Here is an 18210-nt window from a genome sequence, read left to right as displayed (position 1 = left end):
ACAGAAACTACTTCATAGTTTCTACAGAGCTATTAAGCCTTCTATCAGGGGCAGTGGGATTTAGGAAAGGTCCCACCGAACTTTCCAATAAACTCTACATACAATGAACTCCCAGTCAAAATGAGGGCCTTGATAAAGACATACTAAAATTTTTTCTCTACTACCATTTTTATAGTTGATGCAGGTGATACACGTATAGCTGGATCTCTAGTACAGTAGACGCTCCAGTAAAAGACATTTATTTTGATGATCTTGCTTCCTCATCTAATCCAATTGCCTTTTCCTGGATTCTTTCCTGACATGGACCCTTCAGTGTCAAGTCCTGTCTCCAAACTCACCTCAACATGCTTTTGCAGCTCTGGCTAATAATCTCCATATTCATACTTCCATGAAACATATTATCAATAATAGATATATCAAGTTACAATTCCATATGCTAGAGAAAGATTAGACAGAGAAAATGGAATGTTTTAGCTTTCTAGGTTTATTTTAGATACTGAATTTCCTCTTTCACTGCTGCAGATGATTTGTCCTTAAGCCGTTGCCACCTGTGAAATAATAAGAAACACGTATACTGGTCTCTGTCTCCTTGTTCCTGCACAGAACTCCTAACTCTTATAAATAGAGATGATAGGAGAATCTCTTCTTCTAAAACTCAGCCATCAGTTCCTGATGCAAAGGTCCTAAAACTCTTTTCATTTCCTAAGAAGTCATAAGAGTACTGGGAGCATCTTTTGTTCTAATATTTGTCCTTAGCCCTGGGGTTCCTGACACAGAGCTCTTAAATCTCTTGGTATTTCTTAGGAGATAGCAATGTTTTTTGTTTTAATGAGGTTACTCTTGACAGTCCCCTGGATGGGCCTGGTCATCTATGACTAGAAGCTTAGGATTTTTAGCCCCACTGCCTATTGTCTGAGAGGGGAGGGGGGCTGGAAATGGAGGTAATTTTCAGTCATGCCTATGTGATCAAGCCTCCATAAAACCCTCACACGTACAAGATTTGGAGAGCTTCTGGGCTGGTGAACATGTCCACACACTGGAGGGTGGCCTACCCCAGCTCCATGGGGACAGAAGCGCTAGATCTTCCAGGCCTTTCCCTATGTTACTGCTTCATCTGACTGTTCATTTGTGCCCTGTATCGTATCTTTCTCTACGTAATAACCTGGCAAATGTAAGTAAGTGTTTTTTTGAGTTCTGATAACTATTCCAGCAAATAATTGAATCCAAGGAAGGGGTCATGGGAAACTTTAATTAGTAGCCAAATTGGACAGAAGTTGTGAGTAACCTGGGGACCCACTGCTGGTGATAAGCCCCTGCTGCTCTGGGACTGAGCCCTTACCCTGTGGGGTCTGTGTTAACTCCAGTTAGCATTGTTATTGTATTAAATTGAAGGGCACCCGCTGGTGTTCAGAATTTCTTTGTGTGGGAAAACAAATAAAAACATACCTGGTTTCAGAAGCATTATGAGTGTGGTAATAATGTGAGGGTGAAGGAGAGACACAAGGGAAATGAATGTTTCCTACACCACCTTTCAGTTGATGAGTGCAGGTCAAGCATCAACTTTACTATGTTTACTGCTTGTTTTCTTAGCAACCAGCTCTTCTGTGTCCTGCTCTTTCCTGTCATTGGCTGAGTCATAATCATCACTAGCTCCAAATCAGTTTATCACGTATTAGCTCCTCTGCAAAATGGCTGGAGATATCCCAATGTCTGTTAGGGTCCTAACAGAACAACGTGTAAATATACATGGATAGTTTTTTTCTTAATATGACTATTTATCAACACCCTACATGGCTTAACCAGGAGGCTAACCAGGTCTTCAATGCTTACCTCTTTCCTGTTGTATTCTTTTCAGACTTATTAAGGGTTGCTGTACACATTTCTATATTTCTTAGTCTCAGATTCCTTATGTTGTCTGAAAATACATTAATAATTATTTCTAAATACTTATTATCCATAAGTGCTAAAGTTTTTTTCTGTAGCTAAAAAATTTAAAGTAAAACTGTATCTCAGTTCACCTTTGTTATATTGGTTTTGCCCAGATAAAGTGACCAGTTATACATTGCACCTTCCACTTTCACTTCTGATATACTTGGCTAATTTAAACTTTTTCAACCCTAAGCAGAATAATATTGCATTGTGCTTCTCTATTTATTTAGAAAATAATATTCAAACTCTTAATTATTTTATTAGTCTATTATATGATAGACATGGTCCTGGAAGCAGAAAATAATGTAGAAGGCAGCAAGTTTTTCCTCTGGGAGCATTTATCAAGTCAGTGTGAGAGTGCTCTGCATATAAATTATGGTCATTGTCAAGTACATGCAGATTATATGAGCAAAACGTAGCACAGTTAAAGTCAGCTTCCTTCCAGCTGATGAGACGCTTTCTTGGGGTGTCTGTTCTACTGATATTTAATAAGAATATGGTACAGCAGAAATACATTGTTATATTAAATGAAAATGAAACCTAGAAAATCATATAAGCATTAAATGAATAAAATATTACTGAAAATGTTATCTAAAATGAGTTAAGGGCGCCTGGGTGGCTCAGTTGGTTAAATATCTGACTCTTGATTTTGGCTCAGGTCATGATCTCAGTCAAGGTCCTAGGATCGAGCCCCGCACTGGGCTCTGTGCTCAGGGGACAGTATGCCCCCTCCCCGCTCATGTGTTCTCTCTCTCTCAAATAAATAAATGAATCTTTAAAATAAAATAAAGGAAAATAATTTTAATGCTACTATTTTAGTTGTTTGTTACAATTATTAAAAGTCCATTATAAGCCAGGAAACACTGAAGTCTGACATTTCATTATTGATAAGCCAAAGTACAGTTTTGGGATATATTGTAATGTGTCTAGTCTAGAATGGGAAGAGGAAATATGAGATCAAGGTAATCATTATGCATAAAGTCTGCCTTATTTATCATGATGAACTAACTACCCCCAGGACTTACTAGATAATTTTTCCATTCTCAATTAATTCTTCATGTGAGAATGCAGTCCAATGCTATTTCTTTATTCCAGAATGCCATCACTACAAGATTTAAAACCATGTGTGTTTTTATATGTATATATTTTTTTCATTCCATAGTATTGGAATGTAAGGGAGAATGTCTGTCAAAATTTTAACCTGCATTATTAGTAATACTTCACTTAATTACTGATGCTCAAGATTTATTTGAGGTTTTCATATTAATCCCCTAAACCTTTGTGGAGCACCAACTATGTCTGGTACAGAAGAGATGAAGTGATACATTTATGGTCCTCATGTGAGTCTAGCCCTCAAACCTGTCAACGTATTGCTAAAGATGAACAGTTTCATGGCTACATGGTAGTCAAATTCTCTGCTCATGTTCCTTGAAGAAAGATACCATAGGGATGGCTGACGAAACCACGGGCAGTTTGTGCCAGTCTGTTTACCTTGAGCACAAAGTTCGCAACAGTTAAATAAACATCATTAATGTAGCTTAAACTCTTTAACATTATGATCCTGAGATCAATCAGAAACCAAAAAAAGACCAACTGTGTTGACTGATAAATTGGTTGTTAGAAGGAAAAGAATTATAAAGCAAGCCTTGGGAGCCTTAAAGACTGTTTTGCATAAACGTTGGCTTTATTTTTGAATATTTTTAAGGTTCCATTAAAGAAGCCAGTTTTAGATTAACAAAAGAATAGTAGTGCAATGTCCTTGAAAATTAGGAAGATCCTAGGTAAATGAGACTCTAAATTAATCTAGTTTTTTGTTTTAATCTAATTCTGTCATATATTTCATGCAACAGTAAGGTGACATTTGTCAAATGCCTTACAAAGTTTTGTTTTATGGTTTTATTACAATAAGTGAAAATAACTTAAATTGTAGAGAAAAATTTCATATTTCATTTTAGAGAAAGTTCATGTGCCTATACAATGAAAGGAAATTACGTGAGGAAAACCTCAAACACATCATTTTGTTATAAAACCTACATCCACCATGGCTTGTCCATGTTGCCAATAGACTATCCTTCAAAGTGGGATTTTAATTCATTCCTTGAGCAGACGTGAAAGCATGTACCTTGTGTATGGCCATCATCAGCACATTCACTACATTTGGATTAACATGTGCATAACGGGGGCGCCTGGGTGGCTCGGTTGGGTGAGCAACAGACACTTGGTTTCGGCTCAGGTCATGATCTCAGGGTCATGAGATCAAGCCCCGCATCAGGCTCCAAGCTCAGCACAGAGTCAGCTTCAGATTCTTTCGCTCTGCCCCCTCCCACTCGTGCTCTCTCTCTCAAATAAATAAATAAGTCTTTAAAAATTGTGCCTTTAGATGTAGTGCTTTAGGAGCATCTGTTTTGAGAACCTTAGCATAAAGGAATCTAGCTGGGAATTTCACAGTATTGTTTTTGACAGCAGAACGCTGAGGGCATGTCGTTGCTGAGCACTTCTTCCCAGACGTGACTGCTGTATCTTTTCAAGGAGATGTTGATGCAGTTGGCACAGGCAGGCAGAAAAGGAGACTGTTCCCAGCCTCCGAACTGCGTGCACAAGCACTCTCCCTCCTGTGCTTGGATTCCTGTGTGGTAGCAGATGTTGCTACTGCGTCTCTGAGGTCCCTGAGCCAACACCGAGCAACTCAAGCAGGAGTTTTGCTTTGTAAGGAACGCAAATTTGCCATAAGCTTAGTACCTCCTATATACTTCTTTTGTAATGAGAACAAGTTTCTTAATGAAAGCAAGTTACAAGAAATCTTTTAACCTGTAAGACGGGAAGAAAAACGATCAGAGATGTGTTAATAAACAAAAAAAAAGTTGAGTGAGCAACATATGTAACTGCTCTGTAAAGCTGCTTAATGAAAACAGAGTGTTTATTAGCACACACACACCTGCTACCCACAGGACTCGCTCCTCCCTAAAATCACTTACTTCCGGAATAGAGTTCTCTCTCCAGTTCATCTCCTTGGGACTCTCCATCCCAGTGTTTGCCTTAGCCTGTTCGTGTTGATACCTCTTGTAGTAATTATGATAGAATATTGCAGGGTGGGAGAGATTCTATGATGAAATGTCCCAGTAGACTTTATAGGAAGATACAGAAATTAAAACCATTCCTTTTCAGAGTATTCTAAATTCCATCAAACTGGCCTGAGGTTGCAGTACTTTCAGAACTCAAAGCATGATCTCATGGTCACGGTCAAACCTAGAGGAGCATCATTCACACATGCTGGTCCTCCTAGAACAGCGTAATCAGGAAATTTTATTCAAAGACTTTTTGAACTATACTTTATTCTGGAAATTTTTATTTTTTAAAAGAGGTTATTTTTATTTATTTTGTTTTTATTTAAAGAGGTTATTTTCTCTAAACATATCCAATAACAGGTCTATTTGTTCCTCTTCAGAAATAAGGTACTGTTCAACTAAGTAGGTCAAAATCAATAAAGATAACAATCATAATAGGTAATATAGAGAGCACTTACTACATGCCAGATACTACAATACTGTATATATTTAGCTTTAATATGATTATACTGTGTATGTGTGTTTATCTGTCATTATAATCCAAATTATTTTAATTTTCCATTACAAGTCAAAATATCACATCCACTTTTGGCCATTTAAAGCCAGCTCAAGCAACAGTGCCATTGACAAATTTAATCCATTTATACATTTTAAAAGAATAGTATTTTAGAATAGTGAAAAATAAAACAAAAACGATCATTCCAATATTTAATAACCCTGAAGTTATCAGCATTAGTAAGTTTTTGTAAGTGTGCGATTCTATTGTGAAGAAATCCTATATGTCCATAAATATTATTTTATATATTCATATGTCTTTTCAAGTAGCACAAGCAGATCTAGGTCATTCATTTGATGACGGTGTAGTCCTGCATCATAGTCATGCACTGTTACTCATTTAAATCATTCCCTCCTAGTGGGCATTATACCCTTATAAAACTGCAGTGACCTGACTGTGTTTGTGGTGGGAGATGGTGTCTGTCTTTCAGCAAAGAGAACTTTCATTAGTGTATCTGCTTAGTGGGGTTGGCGTGTCGAAGGGAACGTGCCTTCTAGGTTTCGAGGCAGCTTTGTATAATCCAAAAACACTGAGTCATTGCACCTTCCCAACAGCACTATTAAAGTAACTATCTTCTCTGGTTTTCCGCAGTACTAGGTATTATCTCACATTTTAAAATTACCGCATGGTTGTTCAAAAATGGCATCTCATTTTCCTTTGACTTAACCAGACTTTTCCTGATACTTTTTGTAGTATCTTGAGTGGTTATATTTAAATGCTTATCATTCATACTCTTCTGATATTGACACCTTTTCATAATTTCAGCTAACATACTATTGGTTGTTTATTATAATCCAGACATTGTACTAGCCAGACTATAAATTAAATTAATTTAATTCTCAAAGGTAATCTAAGAAGTAAGTACCATCCCTTTCCTATTTTACAGATCAAGCAGGTAAGACATAGAAATGGTGGGATCTGCTAAAGCTCATGCAGCAAATCATTGCTGGGGTCAGGATGCAAAATTAGGCAGCCTGGTCCAGAGACCATGTTTTTAACCTCCATAGTGTAGTTTATCTTGCAGAAGGCAAGGATGACTCTAAATGGGTGCATTGACTTTCCAGTAAATAACTGCAAGAATAACACTGAGGACTGTCATAAAATCTAGTTTTCTTCCTAAATTATAGGTAATAAACATGCAGCAATTATCAAATACATACATATTTTTGATTGCTTAGAATGAAAAGATTGATAAGATAAAATCAGACATATATTAAGAAATATCAATATAGTCGGTGCTATGATAAATATATGCTAATGGTGCACAGAGGAGCATCGCTAATTCAGCTCTGGAGCTCAGAGGGAATGTCGGGAAGAGATGGCATTTTTGATAATCTTCATATATGAGTGGCCTCGAACGCCCCTGTGAAGTAGAAGGACTGAAGGACATAAGTGTAGAGTTTCACAGTGTGGGTGGTACAGCACAAGTCTGTGCAGATCAAGAATACACTTCAAGATGAGAAGTAAGGGGAGATGAACCCTGATAAATCGGGAGTTGGGGCATGGATCACACAGCAGAGATGTTACTGTTCACCTATACCCAGATCCCACCTTCTTTCCAGGCCCCGGGCACATAACATCCAGCTTTCTCTTTTATGCTGGAGGCTTGTGGTCACACCGTCCATTATCAACTCTTAGCCATTATCCATTTTATCACCACATTCTCTTCTCTAAGTTCATGGATGTTCCGAGACTTTTATTTACTAGGGACTAGTTTATTCTGATAGTTTTATTCCTTTCCCCTTGTTTTCCATGTATCTGACTTATTTTATCGAATGTCCCAGCTCAGAGGGCTTTCCATGATGAACTTACCTAAAATGCCTCTCTCTCTTACTGTTATTTTAGTCTCTTTCCCTCAAAGCAAATATTGTAATATAAAATATACTTCTGATATATTTAGTTTTTGCCTCTAAAATCTAATTTTCAGTGAAGTCCAAACATTGCCCAGAACAGTCTGAATGCAGATAAATTGTTCAATCAATATCTGTTCAATGAATAAATGAATACATTAAACTTCAAAATGACCCAGTGAGGAAGGCATTAATCTACTTGTGTGTAATGAATAAAACCAAGGTTTAAAATATTTCTTCTTAAACAGATTTATTGAGATATAAATGATATACAAAAACTGACCATATTTAATATATACAATTTGATGAGTTTGGACAAATGCATACACATGTGAAACCATCATCACTATCAAGGTAATAGACATATCCATCCCCTCCAAAAGCATCTTTGTGTCCTTTTTGCTTCTGGTAAGAACACTTAACATGAGATACACCCTCTTAACAAGTTTTAAATGCACAGTACAGTATTGATAACTTCAGGCATATGCCCTATAGCAGATGTCTGCAACATATTCTTCTTGCATAACCGAAATGTTTTACTGACAACAGCAACAGCAGCTCAGCTCCCTCTCCCCAGCCCACAGCAACTGCCCTTCGTTCTCTGCTTAGACAGATAAATGGATAAAGAATATATGGATATAAGGATAGTGGAATATTATCTAGTCTTAAAAAAGGAAATCCTGCAATTTGCAACAACATAGATGAACCTGGAGGATATTATGCTAAGTGAAATGAGCCAGTTACAGAAGGACAGATGGTGCATGATTCCACTTATATAAGGCATCTGAAATAGTCAAACCAGAGATGGAGACAAACCATCAGAGACTCTTAATCATAGGAAAAAAACTGAGGGTTGCTGGAAGGGAGGTTGGTGGGGTATGGGGTAACTGGGTGATTAAGGAGGGCACGTGATGTAATGAGCACTGGGTGTTACATACAGCTGATGAATCACAGAACTCTACCTCTGAAACTAATAATACATTATATGTTAACTAATTGTATTTAAATTTTAAAAAACTTGAAAAATAAATAAAACTAAATTAAAAAGTGTTTGTAATGATGTGTGGCACTGGATGTTAACTAGTCTTATTGTGGTGATCCTTTCATAATATATGCATATATTGAATCACTATGTGGTAGCTAAAACTAATACAATGCTATATGTCAATTATATCTCAATAAAAATAAATTTTATTAACAACAACAAAAAAGTTTAAAAAAAAATAAAGTGCTTCACACAGTGCCTGACACATAATAAATCAGTCAATATTGGATGTTACTATTAACCACTGGTACTCTTGATTTATAAATAAAATAATTAAGGTTTAAAAAATTTAAAAAATAGTCAAACTTATAGAATATTTCTATAACTTACTCAAGTTTGTCAAGCTAGTGATTGGCAAAGATGTAATTAAAACCCAGATCTAGGATTCCAGATGCCCAGCATTCATCAGATTAACCTTATGTTTTGGATAAAATTAGCCTTCTTTAGTAAGTAAGCACTGAAATGACATTCATCAGACACTCCTCACTTGCGCTTATACCTGATCTGAGAGACATTTTGGGAGGTAAGGACATTATGACTAGCTAGTTAAGTAAGCTCATGAACTCCAGTACCGATCATCTGGAGTGCCAGTTTGCTCTAAGAATGTGTTTGTGATGACGGGACCTCTCTTCCTGCTGAGCAGTTCTGAGTGGCCCATTTTACCCTGGGTATTAGCCTGCAGGTAGCCCTGAAAGATGTACTTGTCACAATAATGAGCCACCATCTTGTAGTAGCACAGAATGGGAGAAAAAGTTTTTTTCCAACCTCCAATGAATTATTTTTAGAACATACAATAAAATTATTTCAGGTTGTAAATCATATAATACCACAAAATTTGACCACGTACATTTAAATACTGTAATACCATAATAGTTACGGTAGCTACAGAAACATCTCTCTCCTTACCCCTACCAAAGGCAGAATGAGTTGTCAGATAGCCTCCACATACACCACCCACTGGCAGGGATGTATATGACTCATAAGATCATCAAGCGATGTTATGAATCTTATATGAAATTATTGATTCTTTGTAAGTCCATTTGATTAGTTTTTCTATTTGTTTCTTTAAATGTTTATTGGATATATTTCATAGCAGTTTTGTGAAAATTAAAAAAGATAATAAGGTAATAATGGAAAATGAGTGAGAATAATTGATCTTAAAATTTTGAATTCTAAATAACACTGTTTCAAAAGAGAGACGTTTATAGCAGCATCAGTGTTAATTGACAGCATGCTCAACTGAGAGTCAGGAGTCTTGAATGTCATTCTCAACCCTAGTGGTTGTTGTCTTTCTCACTGGACAATTAATAACCATTGTGTATTCCAGATTCCTCAATTATAAAATGAATGCAGAAGACAAACTTACTGACTCTTGTAGAGTAAAACCAACCATCCTGTTATTTTTTCTGGTATTACTGATGACCACAGATTTCATGAGATTCTCCACTTACGTGTCTCTATATGGGGCAGATCCCATACTCACACTCAGTGTGGCTCTTACACCGCATCTGGGGTGTTTATTTCTTCATCTGTATTCTTCATTAGAAGCTACATTCCTTAAGAGCTATGTCCTGTTCAGTAGTTTATGGCTATAGTTTACGGCCTAATGAATTAACATATTTTTATCTCATATTAGGCCACAGTAATTTAATACATTTTTGATCGGCAAAGTATAAGGGACACAAGTTGCAGTTACAGAATCAAATGATTTGTGGTCTTTTTCTTAAAATTGAGCTTACTGACACTGCTTCTAAGTAATGGTGATCACTGGCCCAAACACGTACCAGCCAATGATGCATAATGTTGCCTCTAATCACCTTTCATCATTTATTCACGAAATACCAAAACAATTTCCTCAAAGTAAGTATCCAATGATTTTTAAAAAAAAAAATTATCACATGCTAGCTTCCAGATGTTGTGGTACATGTGAAGAAGAGTTGATCTAAAAGTGTGTATTCACAGTCCCATGGAGCCAATGCAGTGAACAGAATCAGGCTGTGAAACTCTCGGGCCTCTCAGCGGCAAAGGGTCTGCATGACTGTCCTACGACTACTGCAACAAACTTAGTGGCTTAAATCAACACAATTTTATGATCTTACAGTTCTGGAAATGGGAAGTCGGAAACAGGTCTCACTGGGCCAAAAGTCAATGTCAGCACGGCTGTGTTCCTTCTCGGGAAGTGTTTGCCCTTCCAGCTTCTAGTTTACCTCCCATTCCTACCTTCCAGCAATCACCAGATGAATCTTTCTCCCTCAACAGCCTTCTGATGCGGAACCACCCCCTGCTTTTCACACTAAACGGCCCTGTGATTACGTGGGACCCACCTGGATAACCCAGGATGATTTCCCTCTTTTAAAGTCAGATGATTAGTAACCTGTACTCTGCCTGCAACATTAATTCTCCTTTACCAGGTAACATACATGGTCACAGGTTCAGGGCTTTGGACATGGGCATCTTTGGGAGGCCATTATTGTGCCTACCAAAGAGTCATAAACCACAATTCATTATGGATAGTTATTCCGTCATCATTAGAAGACCTGACTTCTGGAATGCCATTTTTTAATGAGCAAACCAGCATGACTAGTTCATTTTGTCAGTTAAGCTTTTAGAAAAGTGTTCAGATTGAAATCATCTTAGCTCCTTATAGGTACAAATGTTGAGGACCTGGATGCTTTGGGAGGGGTTAGCTCAAACATGGAAACGTAGCTGAACTGGAGAAAACAGATATGGGGGATTTTGAAACTTGAGAATGTTTCATAACCACATTTATGATAAAAAGGACCCCTTATATATAATATAAAAACATGTCACAAAGTTCAAATGGCTAATTTACTCATGAGAAAAGGCACTAAAATCTCTATCCTGTTTTTATACTCAGAAAATATTTTAAAAATAGGAAAATGTAGCACAATTGGAAGTCAAAACACCCATCAAAATGGTATTTCAAAATACTACATTTTAAAAAAAACATTTGAGATGTTTATGCAAAATGATGATGATAACCAGGTGTTTTTCATCTCTGGGGAATGCACATTAAACCTAAGCTAGAGGTATGACAAGCAAAGCATGAGAAATCCTAACATATGAATGGGTGGTGCTTACTCCAGAATTCATACTACAGGTGCCCTTTACCACACACATAGAAACATCCTTCCACCTGGGAGAAGATAGAGCAGACGTGTGTGATCCATGTCTCTCCTAGATAAGGTATTGCTGAAGTGCCATGTGTAGAAAGTAAGCTGACCGGCCTTCTGGCTGTGCTGACATTACAGAAAAAGTAGTGGGAGTCAGACCAGCATCTGCATAACTGCTAACTAGCCTGGTGCTTCAGTAGTCATATACAATCACTGAATTTTCACCAATGAGATCGCAAAGATTCTTTTGAGGTATCTAAGCCAGTGGTACAAGATTCCATCATTGGAATCCCTGAAAACTTTACACTTAAGAAATTAAAATTATCTTACTACTCCATTTTGAGGTTGAGAAAATTAACTGCCAGAAAGACCAAGACAAAGTTACAAAGACAGAGGAATCACACATACCTGGGCTGGTACAGAATCTGTCTCTTAATGCAAACCAGACCAGTAATGAGACTACACTTACCCAGTAATGAGACCAAAGGAGGTCCAGGCAATCGAAAGTCAGTAAAGGCATTAGGCAAGTTCATAGATATCTTTCCTTTTGATCTACATTTATCTGATTCAAATTAACCAGTAAATGCAGTTAAACAAACAAAGCAAACATACCATCAAGCTAACAAAACTATAATTTCACCTCCAGTAGAATAAACTCTTCAGTGCTTCATCTAGGATTTCTGCCACAAATTATCTAAATTTTATAAGCATAAAATCTGTTCCTACAATATGCATTTTTTATTTGGTTTGAGTACCATTGTGAGCTGAGCCAACATTCAGAAGATCGGGGACGCATTGTTAATGGATAAGTTGTTTCTGACTAGCAGGACATTCGGTATAGAAGTGCTTATGTCTTTGCCACAGAAAGTTCTGGCCTTTAGCTGTACAGACTGGTACTGTTAAAGAATGCCCGATGCTGGAATTATATTCAGCTGAATTTAGTAACAACACTTTAAATGAATCCAAGCTGTAAAAGCAATTTCTTCTGTTTAATTACTTTTCCACAACTGCAAGGTACTTAGACATTCTCACTCTAAATATTATAGCTGTGTGCATTTGTTTGCAGCATTTCTGCCAAGGCTTATTCAAATGTCTTTCCTGGTATCTTTAGGTGATACAAGTGATGGCATCATTTTAATGCCTATTTCAAAAAGTTTTGTATAAGTTCTATAATACACAAAGGTACAGACAGATTCCTTTCCTGACTTTTCAATCTAATACTTTTATTTTTTTCATTTAAGTTTATTTGTGTTGGTTTTTAATATTTGAATAAATGAGTAACATTTGAAAACCACTATTCCTCATGGATGTTTCCTTTTTCTATCATTTATTTTCTTAGTTACTGCTTATTTTTTCTAAGCCATGCATTTTTCTCTTTTTGTTTATATAATCTCAAATTTATGTAAAATATCAATAGTCTTTACCCAGACTCACTACTTTTATTTTTTTTATTTTTTATTTTTTTAAAGATTTTATTTATTCATTTGAGACACAGAGATACAGAGAGAGAGAGAGAGAGAGCATGAGTAGGGAGAGAGGCAGAGGGAGAGGGAGAAGCAGGCTCCCCGCTGAGCCAGGAGCCTGATGTGGGGCTCGATCCCAGGACCCTGGGATCATGACCTGAGCCGAAGGCAAACGCTTAACCATCTGAGCCACCCAGGCGCCCCAGACTCACTACTTTTAAGTATTTTTCCTATTTGTTTTATTATACATATTGTGTTATAAACATCAGAGTGACAATTACAGGCATCATAATCCTTTACCTATAAGTGTCTCGGCATATTTACTAAGAAAATTACTTTCCCATAAGAAATGACAGTACAACTATCAAAAACACATTGACATGACTGTTGTCCAATCCCTAGTCTATATTCAAATTCTGCAATATCTCCAATAATGTTTATCATTTTTATTTTTTTATCCACTATCCAAGTTACTATCACATATTACATTTATTTGCCTCCTTAATCTCATTCATCTAGAACCATTCCTTAGCCTTTCAAGAGTTACATTGTAGAATGGCCTCAATGTCCTCCTGATGAGACTTAGTTAATGTGTTTTGAACAGGACACTACAGAAACAGTGCCATGCCATTCCCAGGGCATCATATCAAGAGGCAGAGTGTCAATTTCATTCCTGGTGATGTGCACTTTGATCAGCTGGTTGAGAGCATGATCTCCAGCTTTCTCCCTTGTGTAGCTACTACTTTGCTCTTGGTAATTAATAAGTAATTTTTGAGAGGATACTATATATTTTTGCAGGTGTATTTTATTCATCAAACTAATCCTCTAGTTTTAGCTCTATTGTTGATTCTTGCTTGACTCAGTTATAGATGCCAAAATAGTATTTTCTAAGTCTCTTATGTTTTCTACTTTTATTAGTTGACATTCTACCATAAGTAAGAGCATTCTCTTCTTTCTTATTTATTTTAATTAATTAAGTAATTGCTGATATGAACATGGACTCATGATTATAATTGTATGCAATGGGTTATAATACATTAATATTATTAAGGATTCTGATGCTCAGCTTTTATCAGACTTAGATGGTGAGATGTCGTCCAGCTTTCTCCTGTTCCTCATTCATATCCCCATGATTTCTTGACCTCTTCTTAAACTTATGGTGTAACAAAATGTTTCTTTTAATGCAGAATGGTATTAGGAAACAAGATCTGAGATGAGAGGTATTAGCATTATTAAAATGTCCATCGTACCCAAAGCCACCTATAAATTCAATGCAATCCACATGAAAATTCCAATGGCATTTTTCACAGAAATAGAAAAAAATGCTAAAATTTGTACATAACAAATTGTACATAACCACAAAAGACTCCAAATAGTTAAAGCAGTCTTGATAAAAAACAAAGTTGAAGATGTCAGACTTCCTGATTGCACAGTATATTACAAAGCTATAGTAATCAAAGCTGTACAGTACTTACAGAAAAAGACACATAGATGAGTGGAACACAATTGAGAGCCCAGTAATAAACCCACACATATACAGTCATCTAGTATTTGACAAGGGAGCGAAGACTAGTCAATGGGGAAAAAAGATAGTCTCTTCAAAAATGATGTTGATAAAACTGGATAACCACATGCAGAAAAATGGCATTGAACCTCTATCTTATGCCACTAAACAAAAATTAACATGAAATAAATTAAAGACTTAAACATAAGACCTGAAACCATAAAACTCCTTGACATTGGTCTTGGCATTGATTTTTTGGAAATGACACCAAAAGCACTAGCAATAAAACAAAAATAAACTCATAGGACTACAAACTAAAGAGTTTCTGCACAAGTAAAAGAAACCATCAACAAATGAAAAGGCAACCTACAGAGCGGGAAAGAATATTTGCAAACCATCTATCTGATAAGGGGTTAATATCCAAACTATAGAAAGAACTCATATAACTCAACAGCAAAAAAAAATTGAAAAATGGGCAAAAGATGTGAATAGACATTTCTCCAAAGTGATATAAAAATAGCCAACAGATTCATGAAAAGATTCTCAATATCACTAATCATCAGGGCAATGGAAATCAAAATCACAATGAAATATCACCTCACACCTGTCAAAGGACAAGCTATAACAGGTGCTGGCAAAGACTGGGTAAAAGGGAATGCATGTATCCTATTGGTGGGAATGTAAATTGGTACAGCCACAGAATAGACATTTCTCAAGAAATTAAAAACAGAACTACAGTATCATCCAATAATCCTACTTCTGGGTATATATCTGAAGGAAATGAAATCATTGTCATATACAAAGAAATATATGCAGCACCATGTTCATTACAGCATTATTTACAATAGCCAAGACTTGAAACAACCTAAGTGTCCATCAAAGAATGAATGCATAAAGATGTGATATAGGTAAATAGAATATGATTTAGCCAAAAATAAAATAAGGAAATCCTGCCATTTGCAAATGACATCAATATGTTGATGAAACTCAAAGGCATATGCTTAGGGAAATAAGTCTGACAGAGAAAGACAAATATTGTATGATCAGTCTAACTTACTTGCGGAATCCAAAACAAACTGGACTCAGAAACAGAGAGTAGATTGGTGGTTGCCAGGGGTAGGGGTGAAAGGGGTAGAGGAAATGGGTACACGTGGTCAAAGGATACAAACTTCCAGTTATCAGATTAATATGTTTGGGGATCCTATGTAACAGCATGGTGAATAGAGTTAATACTGTACTGTATACGTAAACATTGCTTAGAGAGTAAATCTTAGGTGTTCTCACCACACACACAAAAAGGTATGTGACATTATGGTTGTTTTAATCAACCGTATTGTGGCAGTCATGTATAATATATATGATTATATTTGATGAATATATCAAAATGATCAAATTATCATGTTGTACACTTTAAACTCACACAGTGTTATATGTCAATTATATCTCATTGAAGGTAGAAAATAAAGAGAAAACCTGGCTCCAATTTTTCTTGTAATAATGACTCACTTGCTCAATTTTTAAATATATAGTACTTTTAGATTTTCTAACCTATACCAATGAAAAAACAACTATAATTATATAATTGTGTATACTCTTTCTGTATTTAAAGTGAGAATATGCATATATTATATTCAAGATCAAGTTATTTTTTGATAAAATTTAAAACCACTAGTCACATGCAACTTTATCACTTTAAGTGTTAGTTAACTAATGGAAGGTGAAACCTTGAAAGAGATTAGAAAGTAATTAAAAGGCTTTTTAAGAAAGAAGAATCGTTCATCCTCCTGGCAGCATGCTAAGAGAGGTGAGAGACACCTGGAAAGGGAGAACCAACATTTGTTTTATTAGTGATTAATCTGTCCATTCAAAGTTTAATGATTCCAGTGAATTGTGTTTGCACAAAAATTAAAGTCTCAATCCACATGGTCTGTAGCCCTCTTATCTACTTGTAGAGGTAAATGAAAATTTTTTGGGTTATGAGCTGTCACATCAGTGAAAGCCCGCTGAAAAAACCTTTTCCCTCACTGTTTATAACAGGGCAGCTGTAGCTGCAACTGCATGCTATGTGGGCCATGTTTTGGACCTTCTGATGCACGTTAGAGATGACTTGTTGTTTTCACAAGAATTCTTATTTTCATATTCCTAATAGCAAGTATTGAGATCTAGAGGATGTTCCATACAGCCCTCATCAGTTACTCTGTGCGTGATAGTCCAGAGATGGAAATTCCCAAATAGAAAACCGGTATCTGTCATGCAATATTTCATCCTACACCCTCAGTAACTTGCAATTTTTATGGTTGGTTATATAAGTGGTATGCTGAGCCCGAGCTAATGTGTTTTCCATCCCAAATGCCACAGCTGCTTTTTTCCTCCTGCATTAAGCACCAAGCAGGTGGTGTTTTCTAATCATTTATGTTCATTCCGTCTGCCTTCGTGAGCAAGAGAGATCTGAGATGTGCTCACTGGCTCTTGTAGTCAAATGGTGATGAATAGAACAGTAAGAATCTGCTTTGACCCTGGGAACATCTCATTTGAAAACCATGGCAACAGAAGTGTGGCCCTGTCACACTTAGCAGCTTAGCCCTGTCCTCTGTCATCTAGCAGCCATTTGTCTTAACTCTGGTTATTACTGAGAAATGATGGGTTGGAACATAGAATCAGTAGTGGAAGTGGCAGGATATTTTCTTTGCTTAAAAGAACAAAGTTTGTCAATGATAATTACAAATAATTATTTATATTCATTGAAACAGTAAGGAAGGTAAAAATAATGCACGTTCCATGCTCAGGGTGTCAAAAAGTATCTCTACTTGTAGTCAGAGCTTTAACAAAAAAAGATACTGCTTTCTTATCTAAAAGTGTCTTTTTTATTCCCTCATTTCCGTTTAAAGGACACTTTTAGAAACAAATAGACATCATATTTAATGAAAAGGGTACTGACTACCAGATCTTGTGGGCCTTTTAAAAATATATTATGAAGAAGATAAGCTGACATCAGTTTGATTTTTGACTCTTAATCATAGGCCGATGTCTATGTGCAAAGAAAAATGTGAATGCAAGTCACTCTGAATGAAATCAAGCTTGGGAAATAAATTCATAAAAATGAAAAAAGATGATCACCTTTGTGATTTCTTTATTTTATGTTTTTCATACTTTGCCATACTAAAGATACCATTTTGAATTTACCGTATTTCTATTGAAGGAGAGCAAATATACCACCCCAAAATTTGCCTTTTGGCATAAGGATTATTTTGAACTGCTTATTTTTTTAAAAAAAGGAGACATAGGGGTGCCTGGGTGGCTCAGATGGTTAAGCGTCTGCCATTGGCTCAGGTCATGATCCCAGGGTCCTGGGATAGAGTACCATATCGGGCTCCTTGCTCAAGGGGGAGCCTGCTTCTCCCTCTCCTCCTCCACTCTTGCTCTCTCTCCCCATCTCTGTATCTATCTCTCAAATAAATAAATAAAATCTTTAGGGAAAAAAAAAAGAACCTCCAAAAACTGACTAGACATTACCCTTTTGTAAGAGAAATTTACATTTATAAGGGAAATCTCCATCTCCCTTTGTAAAGGTGTCTCTCTCCCTGTATCTGTAAGAGAAAGATGACTGGATCTCTAGAACTCTCATCAATGGGGATGCCAAGGACTTAAATCTGCACATAAACCT

Source organism: Leptonychotes weddellii, chromosome 6 (assembly GCF_054177405.1).
Source record: "Leptonychotes weddellii isolate Sample4059 chromosome 6, ASM5417740v2, whole genome shotgun sequence".
In the NCBI taxonomy this organism is placed as follows: Eukaryota; Metazoa; Chordata; class Mammalia; order Carnivora; family Phocidae; genus Leptonychotes; species Leptonychotes weddellii.
The sequence above is the reverse complement of the archived record's forward strand: the minus strand, read 5'-3'. Positions refer to the sequence as shown.